Below are 11,369 nucleotides of genomic sequence, written 5' to 3' on the forward strand. Positions count from 1 at the left end.
GTTCATGTATATTGCCCGTAATGTTTGAAAACCTTCAGGGGTGCAACCAATACACCCTTTGTTTAAGTTGGTCAGTTGGTGTTTTTCTTAAGATAACATTGACCTTTTGTACTCCTATAAAATTAATAAACGAAACGAAATTGGTAATCATTTTAAAGACCAGTTTCCATACTTAGGGTGACCCAATAGACAATGTAGTAACATAACATTTACAAAAGAGCCACAAAGCCTTTACTTCCTGCGGACACGGTTTGTATACAACCCAATGGAAGGAAACTTTCGATCGTATACAGTATCTTATGGAGATTGCTCTGGCTAATTTGTATCAACTTTTGAAGAAAGGTGACACATCTCAAAATTAGTTCAACAACTATTGTTTAGATCTCTTGTATGAATATATGCGGTAATTATGAAACAAAATGTACCAAGTTTCCCTTAAGACCAGGGTGTAGAATCTTGCCGGGCAGAAATACTCTGCAATGTACAAGGTCATACTTTTTTTTGTAAACAAAGGTTACATGGTTTTCTGTTAAACCATGGAGGTAGCTTAAACAACAAACCTTTTCAAGCTTTCGGTCATGGGGAGTCACAAGACACTGGTGTAAATTCGTCACTGTTCTCAATTCAGGACAAAATGTTTCGAGGGAATTGTTCTACAAGACAATCTTCGAACCATGTAAGTTATGTTTAAAATAATGACATTCATATTTTTAATATTTACCAATGTTATGCTTAGGGCCCACCCTTTAATGTCGTTCATCCAGCATGATTCTGGCCAGTCTCGTATTCCGATATACAGTTGATTTTTCAGGTTTCGAATCAATCAGTTTTTCTCCAGATTTGACCATAATTTACTTTGTATTTAATTGTACTCGCCCCTCTGGAATCTGTTATAACCATTAAGTCACAATGTCACAAAATAGTCCTGGCTTGTTCCGGAGAAAGGAAAATTTGGAAACGATAGTTCTTTTAAATCTATGTATTCATTTAATACTTTTTTTTTAAATTTAGATACTGAACAGTTATTCATGGGGGTATCATGCTGAGATATTTTTTCCTAACCGTGTTCTATACTTCACGGAAAGCGAGTCTAAAAGACCCATACACATGTAAAATGGTTATTCTAAGGTCAAGCTGTGGGTATTGCCCAATGCCTTTGTAAACTAAATCAGGGAAGGCCAACATTTAATATCATTTAAAGATCTGATTATACATTTAAGTCTCACAAGTCTTGGACAGAGAAGTTGCTAATTTATTGACGACTGGCTAATGTTATTGAGTTTTCCTGTACGTCTAAACGCAGGTTTCTTATTTGCCTTTCCCTGGCGTTTGAAAACGTGTTTTAACGATCGAAGTCGCTCTTAGGCCCGTCATTTATTTTGCCAGGCCGCAGCGGGTAACTCGCGGGCTGTTTTTACATGAGTCTGAAATGAGACGCATGTTCCACGGTTTTATAAAGATTGGATGCTGTCAAACGTTCAAGAAGACAGTTCCCAAGAGATAATTGATGAGGGGATGGAAGGAGATGATAGCGGATGATGGTGCAGTAATTCGTGTTTGTCTTGAGTCAACGGGGCCGTTGGATTCCATCGTATCCACCTGCACCGTTGACCAGGGGCTGACACACGGGGAAGGGCCCAGCGGCGAGGTACCGCTCACGACCCCCTAGCCTAACATGACATCTTCCCCCCGCTGCTGCTCGCTCTGTACACGGAGGGAGTGGAAATAGGCGCTAATGAAGAAAGACATCAATTCCAATTTGTTGTTTCAGTTCGGGTTCATCGCTAAGTTTCTGTTATTTATCCTGGAAGCGATTTCAGTGTGCTTGGTAATTATTCTTATTATGTATCGCCCATGGCTGCCTTATTGCGTCAGCGTGTTATGACAGTTACACAAAATACGGACCATAAAAACAATCAGTCGTCAAATAGACAATCAAATTCGGTTTGATTGAGCATTTATTCGTTTACACGATGGACATCTTACCTTGTTTCACAAGCTCTACATTTATAGTTGTCCCAAGACAATCAGAACCAGCACGGTACCGAGTATAACATACTCCAACCTCGTGGAAATGTTAGTTTTTATTTGTTCTAATGTTCAATCTAGAAAGAAAGCTGATGAAATAAGCAAAACACCCTCATGTGTAGGGATCCTTTGAATGGTGAACAACTTTTGTCACTGGTTTACGCCCCAGGTTGTTATTAATTTTTAAGTGAAATCAAAACAGAAAAAAATGTTACTTGAAGTCAGTGCATGTCACATGTTTGCTAATTTCTAATGCCCATAAGAACATTTATTATCTCCCTCGACTTTGATCATCAATGAGCTTTCGACTGAAAGCAGACTTGGACCTAGTCATCCAGCGACAAGGGCCAACAAGTCTTGTTATACCCCAAAGTCGATAATGCCAAACTCGTCGTGTTTTGTTTGCCATGGAAACTCATTCCTTATTATCAGTGTTTATCATAAGTAGTTTATCACCGATGACATAATAGTTTAATAAAATCCAAAGTTCATCAGCAAAGCGATTCACTCTACTCACACAAGACCTGTACATAACCCACGAATACATGCAGGCTAAGCAATGACCTGTGGTGTGTGTACAGGCCTTCGTGTTGTATCGTACAAGTGTGCGCTCTCTCGTGCCACGTATACATCTGCAATTTTTGCACCTTTTTGCCGACTCAGCAAAAACATTATTTTTTGCAAACGCTGATAAATATTGCAAAAGAACAACATATATTGTAAAGCGTTGGTGGTATAGCGGTAAGAATAGTTGCCTTCCAAGCAATTGACCCGGGTTCGACTCCCGGCCAACGCAAGTATTTTTTGGGTTTTTAATTGATTTAATTTGCCTGGGAGTAATGTAAAATAAATATATACCATTTTGATGGGTATTTGCAAATACAATAACTTGGTTTCTGCAGAAAAGAATTGAGAAGAGTTTAACTTTTATGTAGAAGACTGTAATTGTAAAAACAACGAATAAAATACTGAAGGCTTTTTGATTGAAAACACGAGGAAAAATAAGTTCACTGGTCTTCTATCTAGTTAGAAGAACTCATTAAAAAAGTCTTTCGCAACAGTATTTGGTCTGAGATACATGATAGCATGTAATGTTTGTTTACAAGATTACTACTAATTAGGCCCAGCACGCTTGTGCAGATCACCGATTCGAAATATAATTCACACATGCACAATCATGAATAGTTTGTCCATATTTATTAAAACCGCATTTTATTCAATTGTGTTTGTGATTTTATTTTCACGAGGTTGATTCTCTTGCGTACAGTGGATGGATTGGAGTTTACTCTTTTAAAAACAATTGCGTGATAAAACCTTATAAAACTTATAAACTGATTAAGTATAGAGCAGCATAGGTTTTGTGTGTTCCATTTGTTAGGGATGACACATCTTTTATGGTCAACCTTTGCACCGCAGTTCGGATACTCACTGAGTGTACAACTTTACTGTGATCGTAATTTCCTTCCACCATCATATAAACCAAAGCTTGGTTATGATTTTTTGAAAGGAAGCTACATTGATGGACATTTCCCTTTACCCGTAATTTTGACAGACGAAGCAGAAACCATTACAAGAAACATAAGGCGGATCGGTCATATCGTTAGCTAATTAAATACTGCTAATCATCGAGAGCGGGCTCCCAGTAATTAGTGCTGATTAAGATTGATGCTCCCCCTAGCTCCACAGATATAGTCAATTACTTTGACCGGCTTTATGCGGACATTTTGTTGCATAATTAAGAGTGACAGTAAGCGATTTACTTGATTCGTACAATACCCTGATAAATGATTTGTTAATAATTGTTTGTTTGCAGAGGTTTAATTAAATATAGACGGGATTAGAGCAATGTAACAATGTGAGACTGAAAGTGGTCATTGCATGGAAGAGTATAGGAGTTTACCTTAGCCTAATACAGGGCGAGTCATCGCACTGACCGCGTTATTGAAGGACTGGTTAGGATAAAAACATCATTGTTTAAAGGCAGTGGACACTATTGGTAATAACTCAAACTATTTATTAACAATAAAACCTTACTTGGTAACAAGTAATGGGGGGAGGTTGATGTTATAAAACTCTGTGAGAAACGGCTCTCTCTGAAGTGACGTATTTTTTGAGAAAGAAGTAATTTTCCACGGATTTGATTTCAAGACCTCAGATTTAGAATTTGAGGTCTCGAAATCAATAATCTGAAAGCACACAACTTCGTGTGACAAGGGTATTATTTTCTTTCATTATTATCTCGCAAAATTGACGACCGATTGAGCTCAAATTTTCACACTAGGTTGTTATTTTATGCATATGTTGAGATACACCAACACCAACTGTGAAGACTAGTCCTTGGCAATAACCAATAGGTCTTTAAGAAAACAAAAACAAAAAACGGACTATCAGCAAATCATCAAGAGAACCTCTTCATGTGATACATTAATTGCGGTGATTCAAAAATGACTCCTTTGACATCGTGACATCATTCGCCTGTGCGACTTGCGAACACTCAATGACCTCATCCAAATTACTCCCGTCATAATTTTCCTCAAATGTAGCTTGTCATTTTTCCAAATTGCCAGCTTGTCATTTTCCCATTAGTCTTTGTGAAAATTATTGTCAAATGTGATTGATCGAGAGAGAGAGTTCAGGAAAAATTGATGTGACTTCAAGGTTTTGAGAACATAACTACCCGCAGTGCTTTGTACTTAAACGCAATAAAAGTAAAACAAACAATGTATTAATTAATTTACTAATCAAGTCAAATATTAGGCCCTCGTCGAAAGTGCTTTACAACGTTCAAACATGGGATGGGTAAACATCAGGATTTGACTTTGATGGCAGAATTATCTTCTTGATAGGCAGTAAAATTAAAATATATTGAATAAAATTAAATTATTAACCTAAGCGATTAGTCTATTATGAAGAAAAACACAAAATGATTTTAATGATTTTGTATTTTTAAGTCTTAAAAGACTTTAAGAATTGCGCGGTGAAGATACAAGTCAAGTTTGTGGCAACATAATCCATGCAATATCTTCAAGAGTTGTGGTGGTTCTGAAAACGAACCACTGGTGCAACACGTTTCAATCAGTATGCTTAGATCGTCTTCATGAAACATTTATATTTAATCTTATAAGATGAAATCTTTTATTAATTTATCTTTAAAAAAAATAACTAGATGAAAAGACCCGTTCGACTTACTTTCTGTGACTAATTGTTTTTGTTAATCTTGGAAACACCACGAAGAAGGTATCATGTGACCTTTGACATATATTATTGGTTTATTGGTTTATTAAAAATGCAAACAAGGTGGCCAACAAGCCGAATTGCGGATGCACATATACAAAGAGTAAAAATACAACAATTATTACTAAAAATATATTAACATTTGAGAAAAAAACATTAACATTAAACATACACATTTGACACAAGAGAGCAGGTATAAAAAATTACCAAAAAGGCGCTACAAATACCTAAAAGATGAGATTAGACATCACATTGTTTGCAAAATCGGCACAAAGCCTGGACTTCCTGCATTGCAATATTTGATTTTATCATCATTTGACATGAAGAAAGGGTCACATTTCAAAACTCGGTTCAGCTGTTACTTATACAACTCTTGAATGTATGAACCGAAAAGTAAAATTTCCGATTATAACCATAGCTAGTTAATAACTATAGTCCTTGGAATGTTCAAGTTCACGCTTTTTTGGGGTAAATAATACAGAGCTTTTTATACCAACTTCAAACTCATCAGTTCGTACAGTAAAAAGAACTTCTTCTTGCTAACTGCAGTCTACCCTTCTAACTCGTGCTTTTTGTGTGCCTTGTGGTGATGACGACACAGACATGTGACTTAGTAGGACTTGTTTGAGTTTTAAAGTCTCCGCAATGGTCATGCATTGTGTACGCATCAGAACTAGTTAATAATGTTAAGTTTATGCATCAAAACTCTTTGGTTTAATAAGGATGTCAAAACTATTCAAGAACACACCTGTGACTCAAGACTAATACCTCCAATCCGGCTAGACTTTGTTTGGTTACCAATAACTTGGGGGCAAAAAATGTAGCCTTTTGTCCAGCCGTCAAGTTCAGTTACACACGCTTCAGCATGCATGCACAACGTGCATTGTTAATGCCCAACACAACAAAACAGCTTATGTATTATTATAGACCCCCATCTTGTCCAAACTGATGTAGATTAATTGGCTCTGTGAGGGTTGGTGCGTGGTGTAGTGACATGGGGTCAGTTCCGGTTGGGTAGAGGGGATGGGGAGGGGGGGGGGGAGCTTGTTCCCCATTTCAAATAAAAGAAATGTAATGTTCAATTATATTTTGTGTCTTTCCAAAGTGCATGCCCTTGACTCCACCCCATAGCTTTTATACAGCATTTGTAAGGAAAGCAAAATCATTGTTTGATTCTAGTCTGAACGCTTTCTGATTATGAAAGTTCGTGTCACTAGAATCATTTTTGGGGGTTGAAATATTTCCCTCTGAAATGAAGTTAGGTCTTTTCAAGAAATCCGTATCTGCAAACCTAAACAATACATTAACTGAACTAGGTTATTACAAGCAAAATTAAGGAAACTTTGTTAACGTGCTGAAAATTGTGCATGGTTTTTCTCGGTTTTTCTCTTGACTCACAATGGATTAAGCCCAACTCTATACTTGTTCACAACATGACTGTTTGTTATTTTCTTTATATGGTTGATCACACCATGATCACATAAAACATGAACACTGTCTGCCCCACTCAGCTCTGAAAATCCTGAATGTCAGACTGGATAATTAGCTCAACAGTAAATCATTCTGAGCAGTGCAAAGCCGGGGACCAGCCAAATGATCGATCTAACGCGTGGTTATTTAGCTGATTACAAAAATTATGTAATAAACTCTAACACTTTACGCATTGAGATGTGTGATAATATCGATCAAAAAACGACAACGGTGGAAGTTCAAATTTTCACACTAGACCAATCTTTGATGATGGTTACCACTTTAAAAAGAAACCTGCCGTACATGACATCACGTGACGGATGCTTCATCACGTGATCGATGACGAGGTCCATGACCTCTCCCCCACCGTACTGCATCCATGATATCTCCTGTCAAATCATCATCACCTCATAAACACACAATGCCAGGGAACCAAACCTAATAAATGGAGGGCTGGGTTGAGATACCGTCGTGGCCAGTTGTTTTCATAATCCAGCCCGGTTTTATTAGCATAGGAAGTGTTAATACTTCTCAATGACGGAAGTACTAATGAGATTTTAAACAGTCACTAATCACTGACAAGGTTTATCAGTGTATAACCAAACAACAAGCCCGTACTTTATTATTTTTTGGTTTTATCTGGGTGCGGGTTTTACTTCATCACCTGAGCTGACTGTGTGTGTGTGTCGTTGTTGCTGCGACTCTTAATAAGATTCTCGATGGGGAGTCCGGGAGTAAATTACGGGGGTGATCAAGCAAACCAGAGGTGTCGGAAGTTACGAGGTGATAACTGCACCAGACCCCATGATTCAAAACCAGCCGGTTGAATAATGACATGTGTTCGCAAACTGTCTGTCAAACCATGGTCAAACAAGGAAGAAGAAACAAAGTTGTTGTCCGTTTTCATGTTCTGAGTTTTTTTCCGGAACAACGATGACTTGTACTTGTGTATGTTCAGGATTGTAAAGGTCCGGTCTCTGCCCCATATTATACATGTTGAGTACCTTTGAAGAACCGTATTCCACCCGTAGGTACAAGTCGTTTGTCTGGGAGGGCACATCTTTTGTTGATAATATTTGTTGTCCTTTGCACTTCCTAGGACGCAATGTTTGTTTCAGCAATGCGAAATTGTCACTGTCGTGGTGCTTTTTATGGGAAAGTTTCGTTTCTTTCAAATCGTTCAAAAATGGAAATCCATAAAAGTAAAAACTGCAATTTTTTTTAGGATGCATTTCTAAAGTGCAGAAAAAAATTGCTCCTGGACGTCAGTGCTCGCATGTTTTGATTGTATTGTCCAAATAAATAAAATACATAATGTAGCAATTCAACTAATGGATAGATTGTGCTTTGTTTTTTGTCAATTATGAACAGGATCTGTGACTGGGCAACTAATGTCTGTGCTAAAACAGTCGGACTACCCTCTAATTGAATATGAATGTTGTTTATTTGCCATCGTTTTGGCAAAAAGAAAAAAGAGAATGAAAACGGCATAAATTTTTCTTAAATATCCTGAACAACAACTCGCGTTTGACGAACAGATCCATGTTAATTTGCACGGGGACGCCTACTGGCCGGTAAACATCAATATACTGCCTCAACCCGGGCTCGTTCACAGAATCACTAGTAAGATTTATCTTAAGATAAGTTTCAATATCTGTATTGTGACATCACACTTTGCTTAGCAATTAAGATTGATACATAGTTAAGATCGATCTTAGCTCTTTGTAATATCGAGCGCAAGATCTCCTCAACACTGCGAGATACACGCCGACTATATTATATTAAACCACAACACATATCACGTTATACATTTTATTAACAGAAAATCAGTATTGTCTATTTAAAGAATAGGAGCTCCAAGGCCAAGAGTCAGTTTTATGGTTTTATGATCCACTCATTTTCCAATAGATACATTCCATAGAAAAACGGAGAGCATAATTACATGTCTCTAACCGCTTTCTTTAAAAAACGGTGTATATTTATGTTATGACAATGTGTTAGGTACCCTTTAAAGTTTAAGTGCAAGTTTTGTCAAAACCCAAAGAATTTCGGCATGACGTCACATTGCAAGTAATGGTATGTACAATTTTTCGTTCAGTGAATTTTCTGTTCATTCCTGAACATCTAAGATATTCAATCAATATGGCATTGGATTTGACCGGTTGACAGTGCAGGACCATTCCTCTTTGGAAAGTAAAGACCCAATTCAAGCTTCCTCTGACGTCATAGTTCAAATTTTGCTCTGAAAGGGTATCAAGTAAAATGAGATTTACAATAGTATTTTTAACATGAGGATGGAGACTTGTAATTTTCCCGAACTTTCTCTATTCGAAAATGAGTGCATCACAACACTCAATTTAATTTTGAAGCCACCTTCGTTGATTTAGTTATTTTATGTGTGTGTACTCTTCCAAACTGTGTCCGTTACAGTACTTGCTCATAGTCATACACTGGAGCATCGAAAAGCGGATAAACGTGAGGCCGTTTCACAGCTTTTTTGATAAAACCTTTTGAACACCTTTTCAAATAACCATTTTGGCTTCGGTTGGCGTTTACACAACCGAAAAGCAACAATGTAGTGACCCAAGTCATCTGACGTCATCATCGCAGTTCTAGAAGTCAGTTTCCTCCAACTGTGCAGTTTCTTTAGGCAACGTGCGCGCCGCCTGCATGTTGTTGCACGCTCCCATTATGATATATTGACGTACAATTTGACTCTAAAAATGGCAGACCATGGGGCAGCAGACTGGCCGGGTGTGATGTTATTGTAAGGGTCACTAAGGTCTATTGTGATTTTTTTCCCCGAATATTATTTAGCCATAAAAGACATTCCTTTTTCACAGATAAATTTCATCAATAATTTGTTCCCCTTTTCTGACAAAGACTTGTCACGATGGACGGGACTTATTGATATTATTTTATTCTTTTGCATCCTCAGAAGAATATTTTGGTTTCAAAGTCCACAAGGTCAACTCAAACTTCAAACTCGGGTCAGAGATGACCCGTATACAGTCACAGGCGGATGAGGAGGGTCAGTCAGGGTTCCAGATTCCGGGTCGTAGCGTTTCCAGCAATGTTTGTGCTGATATTTCGACATCTTGTAAAGTAAAATCAGCATATTAAAAACAATGCGTGCAATGGTTTAAGATGGATGCCAGAGTTGGTCTGGTTTGAAACTATTTTGCACACAGTGAATACGAGCCAATGTATTAATTATGACGTAATAGTAATTGATCAATGACCAATGTGTAAATATAAAAAGCAATGGCTATCGAATATCATTGTTTTCCTTATCAAGAGAGTGTCACTTAAGATATTGGTAAACATCATACAATGAAATTGACCTATAGTATATGATCGTTAAATAACAGTTATATTATGTTCCCCATTAGTTGATACTGACAACAGTTTACCAATGTTCAGTTAACGCTGCGAGCGATTGCGCCTGCGCTGTAATGGAGGGTCTGCCAATCAGCCAACAAGCCCCCGGAGTCAGGCTCTATTCAAGGAATGCAACCCTGGGGGGCTCCCTTCCCCCCTTCGCTGTCACTGGCACCCAAGATTCAATCGCTTTGATTGACAGCACCCGTCGGGACTGTAATTAATTTGACAGTGATCAAATAACGGGGAATTGGGAAGAGGGCAGTTATGCGGAAAGAACGGCCCGCAAAGACGGGTTAATTTGTAAAGCAATACGAGTTGAAGGCATGCAGGTTCAGTTAACTAACGGGGGCAAGGGATGCTCGCTTCGTGTTGTGCCTCACCGTCGGCTTCGACGGCGAGACAAAATTACGTTAGGGCCCTGAACGCTTCATTCTCCCCACTCGCATTTTCCTGGACGAAATTTCGGGGCAGGAAACTAATGAATCGTGAACGGAGACAAGGTGGACTGAGTTTGCTCCAAAATGACATTTTCTCTTGCAAACAATCGAAAGCAGCGAGTGACTCTATAGTCCTTGTGCGCTCGCTGAATCGGAATATCTTCCTCAATACGCGTTATTTTCCGGCGCACAACGGTAGTTTCGTCAGTTATTGGGGGGGGGGGGGACAAAAAGTTCTTGACGGCCGAGAGAACCCCGTAACAAAATCATTATTTGCTAATTGCTTGGGTGGGGTTGGCAAACACGACAGTTAATTAACACCAGAGGGCGCAATGGTTACTTCATGTCACTCAGCCAATCAGCTCGCCTCTCTAACCAACCGTACAAGCTGTAAAAATATCCACCACGGTTTCTCCCGCCGGCGCAATTCTGCTTCGCCACTGCCTAAATGCTGCTGTTTGTGTAGGTGCAATAAGCTTTGTTAATAAAGCCACTGCTTATATGGATATACCTCTCAATCAACAAGTCCGTTGCGAACTGAGGCAACTGCTTTTGTACAAGAGCTGTATAGATTGGCGACGTTTTGTGTACCGATCAGGGAGATGGTGCAGGGTTAAGAACGGGACAATACCCTAAATGGGTTTTGAATGTCGGTGTGTTTTCTTGCGATTCATCGATCCTAAGTCTATTAATTCTAGCTATCTCTGCATTATCTCTTGATGGGGGTGTCTTTACGGCGGATCGGTTGAGCTCCGGGGAGGGATGGGTAGAAGGGAATCGGATTGCCCCCGTATTCAGTTTGGGCGGGCATGCAGA

The 11,369-nt window shown here is 38.7% G+C and overlaps 1 non-coding gene across 1 annotated transcript; it reads left to right on the forward strand.

The window, feature by feature from the left end:
* Positions 1 to 2,752: 2,752 nt before the first annotated feature.
* Trnag-ucc (transfer RNA glycine (anticodon UCC)) lies at positions 2,753 to 2,824 on the forward strand. Its single transcript has one exon. It is a non-coding gene; the product is annotated as a tRNA-Gly (tRNA).
* Positions 2,825 to 11,369: the final 8,545 nt, after the last annotated feature.

Source organism: Asterias amurensis, chromosome 1, assembly GCF_032118995.1.
Source record: "Asterias amurensis chromosome 1, ASM3211899v1".
Lineage (NCBI taxonomy): Eukaryota > Metazoa > Echinodermata > Asteroidea > Forcipulatida > Asteriidae > Asterias > Asterias amurensis.